A 7,108-nucleotide genomic window follows, 5' to 3' on the forward strand; every position below is an offset into this window, starting at 1 on the left:
TCCTGACGGATTTAACTGTCCCTCACTCACTCATACACACAACACACACATCCACACACTCTCCTTTCAACCCTCACTCATTCACTGCCTATTCCTCACCTCCATCCTGCCAGCCGCCATCTTTTCTGATCCTGTACCAGTTTTTTAATACACTCATCTGCTGATGGGCACTTAGGCTGATTCCAAATCTTCGCTATGGTAAATTGTGCTGCTATGAACATAGGGGTGCATATATCCTTTCTGATTGGTGTTTCTAGTTTCTTGGGATATATTCCCAGAAGTGGGAACTTTATATGAGAAATGCTTCCTCAACTTTTCAAAGAGAGCAAGAAAATGTATCTTTCTTTATTCTTTAAAATGAAAAACTCTTAAGCTGTTTGTTTTCCATACTTTTCTGGGAAACATTCTGAAATAAAAGGAAATAAATTGTGATGTAGAATAATGAATGGTTGAAAGAGAATTGTGGAAATGCGTGAGAACAATACTTGTTTAAGTATTTCCTTGGGTTTAGCTGTGTACTTTTTCTTCCCATGGATTAAGTGTTTAATCTTTCTTTCTATTCCACTATCATTAAAATAAATACCCTTTTTATATTAGCTAATTTGAATTGGGTTTCTGCCACTTCTAATTTTTTCCCCACTTCTACACAAATAACCACCCAAAGTAATAATATATTTCAGAAAGTTAAAAGTTTCCCTAGGTCCTAATTTTTTTTGATTGGGTTGTTTTTCTTCCTTTTGTTAAGTTGTATGAGTTCCCTGTAAATGTTGGAGATTAAACCCTTATCGGTATAACACTGGCAAATATGTTCTCCTAAGCCAGTGGTTCTCAACCTTCTGGCCCTTTAAATACAGTTCCTCATGTTGTGACCCAACCATAAAATTATTTTCGTTGCTACTTCATAACTGTAATGTTGCTACTGTTATGAATTGTAATGTAAATATCTGATATGCAGGATGGTCTTAGGCGACCCCTGTGAAAGGGTCATTCGACCACCAAAGGGGTTGCGACCCACATGTTGAGAACCGCTGTCTAAGCAGTGAGCTTTCTTGTTGTTTGTTTGTTTGTTTTGATGGTATCTTTTGCTGTAATAAGCTTCTTATTTTGATGTATTCCCATTTGTTTATTTTCTCTTTATTCTTCATTGCCCTAGGAGCTGTATCGGTGAAGATATTGCTTCAGCATATGTCTGAGATTTTGCTGCCTGTGGATTCCTCTAAGATTTTTATGGTTTCCCATATTACATTTACGTCCTTTATCCATTTTGAGTTTATTATTGTATATGGTGTAAGTTAGTGGTCTAGTTCCATTTTTTACATGTATCTGTATAATTTTCCCAATACCATTTATTGAAGAGACTGTCTTGACTCCATTGTATGCTCTTGCTTCCTTTGTCAGATATTAATTGAGCATAATGGCTTGGGTCAATTTCTGGGTTCTCTGTTCTGTTCCATTGGTCTATATGTCTGTTCTTATGCCAGTACCAAGCAGTTTTAACAGTGGCTTTTTAATATAGCTCAATATCTGGTATTGTGATCCCTCCAACTTTGTTCTTCTTTCTCTACAGCTATTCGAGGTCTTTTTTTATTCCAGATGAATTTTTGGAGAGTTCGTTCTAGGTCTGTGAAATATGCCATTCATATTTTAATGGGGAGTGCATTGAATTTATAGATTGCTTTGGGTAGTATTTTAATGATATTGATTCTACCAATCCACGAACACGGTACGTTCTTCCATCTGTTTATGTCTTCCTCTATCTCTTTTTCCAGTGTCCTATAGTTTTCTGAGTACAGGTCTCTTACCTCCTTAGTTAAGTTTATTCCTAGGTATCTTAATTTTTTTGGTGCGATGGTAAATCAGATTGTTTTTTTAATCTATCTTTCTGTAAGTTCACTATTGGTGTATAAAAATGCCATAGATTTCTTGGTGTTAATTTTGTATCCTGTTACATTGCCAAATTCATTTATTAAGTGTAATAATTTTTTATGGAGTCTTTAGGGTTTTCTATGTACAGTATCATGTCATCTGTGAATAATAACAGTTTTAGGTCTTCTTTTCCAATTTGGATACCTTTTATTTCTTCTTCTTGTCTAATTGCTATGGGCTAGCACTTCCAGTAATATGTCGAACAGGAATGGTGAAAGTGGGCATCCCTGTCTCATTCCTGTTCTTAGGTGAAATGGTTTTAGTTTTTGCCCATTGAGTATAATGTTGGCTGTAGTTTTGTCATATAAGGCTTTTATTTTGTTGAGGTATGATCCCTCTTTTCCCATTTTTCTGAGGAAAGAGTGCTGGATTTTGTCAAATGCTTTCTCTGCATCAATTGATATGACTATGTGATTTTTATATCTCAATTTGTTTATGTGATATATCACGTTTATTGATTTGCAGATATTGTATCCCCTGGGATAAATCCTACTTGGTCATGGTGTATGATCTTTCTGATGTACTGCCTGATCTGATTTGCTAGAATTTTGTTGAGGATTTTGGCATCTATGTTCATGAGGGATATTGGCCTGTAATTCTCATTCATTGTATTGTCTTTATCTGTAAATTATTATTTATTTCAGTTAGTGTATGCCTAATTTCTGACTAGTCCTTTCTTGTGTCTTTGATATTCTCAAGTCTCACTAAGTCCCTTGAAACTATCTTTGAGTTCCTTGAAGATCTCAGTAAGATCCTTGAGTAATCTTATAACCATGGTTTTGAAGTCTTTACCCAGTAATTTTCTTACGTCCATTTCTTTCATTTGTGACATGTTTCTTTGTGTTTGCATTTTGCCTGCTTCATTGTGTTTGTATCTATGTATTAGGTAGTGCTGCTATGTGTCCTGGAATTGGTAGAGTGGCCTTGTGTAATAGGTGTCCTGTAGGGCCCAGTGGCTCAGTTGCCCCAAGTGCCTGTGCTGAGTACTCTAGGTGTGGCCGTATGTGGGCTGTGCACACAGTCTTGTAGTTGAACCTTGATTGCTGTTGGCATCACTGGGAGGAATTGACCTCCAGGCCAATTGGCTGTGAGGACCAGCTATGACTACAGTTAAAGAGCAACTGTGCAGAAGACACCCTTATGGAGCAGGACTTGCTTCAGTGTGGTTTGGGTGCTCACTGAGTCAGTTTCTATGTGTGTCAACCACAACCCAGGCATTTACCCTGACCAGAGTTGTAATCTGGTATGGTATGAAGATGTCCACCAGGTGCACTGTCTCTGGGACCTCCTGGGAGGTGCAAAGTCAGCCACTTCCTGGGGCTACCCAGCAGGAGCTATACAGAAGTCTGCAGATGGCTGCTGTTTGTATTGGGTTTGTGCAATGTCCAGGCGAAGCCAAGCTGTGAAGCAAAGCAGGCTGGCACTATTGCCGGGTCTTGGGCCTGTTATTGATAGGTTTGGGGCATGGTGACATTAGATGCTCTTGTTTGAGTGACTTTAGCAAAGTCTGAAGCCTGATCAAGGACAGGCCATTCATATGGAAAAGCTTCTGCCATCAGCTTGGGTGAGGCTACAAATTGGATAGGGCAGGGATCTCAGGGAATCACCAGGAAGCAAACAGTGTGAGCCATGCTGATGGAAAGTCAGATATGGCTGCCATTCAGCTCTGTGATTGGGGAGGTCCAAGCACAGGAACAATGACCCCTGTGAGGACCCCTTCCTGGGAGACAGCCACCACAGAGTTCCTGCTGTAATGCTAGACAATTTAGTCCCTCCCATTTGTCCCTGGGTCCCTCAAAGCTACCTGGTACTGAAGCTCAGAGCGAGCAGGACCATGTCATTGCATTTGCTGGCCCTTTAAAAGGCCTGGGTCTCCATCAGCCTCCGTGTCACTCAGCCACAATCCCCACTGGTTTTTACAGTCCATAGTTATGGGTACCACTCTTCCCATATCTGGAACCCTGGTTTGGGGGTCTGGTGTGGGGCTGGGACCCCTTGCTCCTCACTGAGGGTCTCTGCAGCTGAGATATCCCTCCTGATTTAGACAACAGCACACAGGAGCAAGGACAGGCCATTCATATGGAAAATGAATGGCCTTTTCCATATGAATGGCACACGTGGGTGTCAGAACAGCCCATTCTGCACCTCCACCCCTCCTGCCAGTCTCAATGTGCTTCTTCTTTACTTCTCTATTTGTAGGACTTCCATTCAGCCTGATTTCAGGTGGTTCTGAATGGTGGTTGTTCCGTATTTTAGTTGTAATTTTGAAGTGGTTGTGGGACACAGCAAGTACCAGCATTTACCTACATCACCACCTTAGTTCGAGATGCTGATATTGTTATATTTCATGTTTTCCCAAAGCTCTCTTAGATTGTCCTCATCTTTTTTAAATTTTTTTCTAATTACTGCTCTGATTGGGGTTTTTTTTCTACCTTGCTTTATTTTTTAAAAATATACTTTATTGATTTCAGAGAGGAAGGGAAAGGGAGAAAGAGATGGAAACATCAATGATGAGAGAAAATTGTTGATCAGCTGCCTCATGTACAGCCCTACTGGGGATCAAACTCACTACCCAGGCATGTGCTCTGACCAGGAATCGAACTGTGACCTCATGCATCATAGGTCTATGCTCAACCACTGAGCCACACCTGCCAGGCCCTACCTTGTCTCCTTTTTAAAAAAAAAAATTTATTGATTTCAGAGAAGACGGGGAAGGGAGAGAGAGATAGAAACATCAAAGATGAGAGAAAATCCGTGTTCTGCTGCCTGCTGCACACCCCACACTGAGAGTCCAGCCTTCAACCTGGGCATTCAACTGGGAATTGAATCATGACCTCCTGGTTCATAGGTCGATGGTAAACCACGGAGCCACACTTGTAGGTACCTACCTTGTCTTCTAATTCACTGATTTTATCCTCAATTTCTTCTAATCCATTGCTGATTCCTTGCAGGATATTCTTTATTTCAGCTATTCATTTTATTTCTGAATGATTCTTACTCATGGTTTCTGTATCTGTTTTCACACTGATATAGTTTCCACTAAGTTCTCTATAGTACTCATTACATTTCTTATAGTTCTCACTAAGTTGTTTGAGCATCTTTATAACCATTACTTTGAACTCTATATCTGATAAATTGCTTGCCTCCATCACATTTAGCTCTTTTCTGCAGATTCCTCCTGTTATTTCATTTGGGGACCGGTTTCTATGTTTCACCATTTTTTCTGTTTCTTTGTGCTTGTTTCTGTGTGTCAGAGAAGACTTCTGTGCCTCCCAGTCCTGGTGGGGTGGCCTTCTTGTGGGATCCAGTGGTGTAGTCTCCTTGATCTTCGGAGCTGGATGCTCTAGGAATGACCTTTGTTTGGCTTATATGGGTTCTCCTTTTGAATTTGGGTCTTGATTGTTATTGTTCCGTTTGTGGTTGGGCTCAGGCCTCAGGCTTGTTGTCTGTGAGTCTCGACCCTGACCACATCATGCCAACTGTTATACAGGTACTGACATAACAAAACAGGACAAAAGCAGACCAAACCAAAAAGAACAAAAAGAAAACAAATAAACAAACATACAAAAGCAAAAAACACACAAAGCCAAAGCTAAAATAAATAAATAATAATAACATAATAAACAACAGCCTAAACAAAGAGACTAAAAAACAAACAAAAGAGGCACACTGATTTCACCCAGGGGATGGGCAGCTACCGTGTTTTGGGACACGTCTAGGGTGGCTGGTGGTGGGGTCCAGGGGTCGCTCAACTTGCAAGGTTGAGGGCTTTGGCACTGAAGCCCAGCATCCACTGCAACCTTGAGGCTCCAGCAAATAATCGGGGTCCCTGGAAAATCAGCTCTTCCCAGGCCTGCTGCAGCCAGAGAACCTCAGTCAGGAGGAGCTGGTTGATGTGCTGAGGACATCTGTGGTGGACCAGAAACGACCACTAGTGATGTTAAACAAGCCACAGGATCTTCCAGTGACAGGAAAACCAGGAGAGCTGACATTGCTCTTAGTGCTGCCAGAGCTGAGCTACTCCCTGGGGCTGGGGGAACAGGAGCTCCAGGTTTTCCGAGCATCTGGGAAGAAAACCTCTGGACTTGTACTCCTCTCCAGTTGTCCCCAGACAGCAAGTCACCTCCAGAAGTTCTTCGCCCACTCACGAAGAACCCAGAGACTCACAGTCACCTACTGGGCTGTCACTGATGGGATCCAAGGTACTTCTGAGAGGAAGATGCAAGCAGCTCTTAAACTGAAACATGTTGATGGCATTGGTTTTGTAGTTCCAGTGAAGTCCCCATCCCGAAAGGACATGCTGGAAGGTGTCAAGAGAATCCTAAGCCATTTCCATGTGGTGGCCACAGGCTCTGGCTGTTCCCTGGTCCAGTTGCAACCACTAACAGTGTTCCCCAGTCAGCTACAGGTTCACATGGTACTACAGCTCTACCCTATTCTCAGGGACCACAGGTATTCATCCCGTGTGGGCACTGTCCTGGACCAACACTTTCTACTGCCAACTGAGAGCACCAAACCCCAAAGACAGGTCCTATATGAAGCCCTCCTCAGATACTTCCACCTAACACCTTCCCAGACTGCCCAGATCCCCTTTCACCTCCACCTGCATTATCTCCACCTCCCAGGCACCAGGCCCAAGGATGCTCCCATAGAGTTTTTGGCACCTTTGCTTTCTTATTTATCCAAGACCCTATTGCCTGGGGCTCTGCCCACAATAGTCCTCCTTCTGTTCCTGCTTTTCTTACTGGAAAGTGGTGGGTGTCGAGGGACTGACTGCAGGCTGGAGAAGAATGAGTTCAGTGGGCAACATGTGGTAAGGTCATGGTTTAAGACCCTGGACTTTGGTTGGACTAACCTAAGATCGTATCCTGGCTAGGCACTTGCTGTGTGGTCTTGGACAAATAACTTCACCTCTCTGGACATGAGATAATAAATGTACCTAACTCATAGTATGGTTTTGAGGATTTGCTGAGAAAGTAAATGTTTACCATGAGCCATGAAAAAACCAAACCAAAACAAAACAAAACAAAAAAAGAGCCCTAACCAGTTTGGCTCAGTGGATACAGTGTCGGCCTGCGGACTGAAAGGTCCCAGGTTCAATTCCAGTCAAGGGCATATACCTTGGCTGTGGGCACATCCCCAGTAGGAGGTGTGCAGGAGGCAGCTGATTGATGTTTCTCTC

The 7,108-nt window shown here is 42.4% G+C and overlaps 1 pseudogene; it reads left to right on the forward strand.

The window, feature by feature from the left end:
- The first annotated feature begins 5,612 nt into the window (after positions 1-5,612).
- On the forward strand, positions 5,613-6,644 carry LOC102242937 (annotated as a pseudogene).
- The last annotated feature ends 464 nt before the right edge of the window (positions 6,645-7,108 follow it).

The sequence above is a fragment of the Myotis brandtii genome, unplaced genomic scaffold, assembly GCF_000412655.1.
Source record: "Myotis brandtii unplaced genomic scaffold, ASM41265v1 scaffold166, whole genome shotgun sequence".
Lineage (NCBI taxonomy): Eukaryota > Metazoa > Chordata > Mammalia > Chiroptera > Vespertilionidae > Myotis > Myotis brandtii.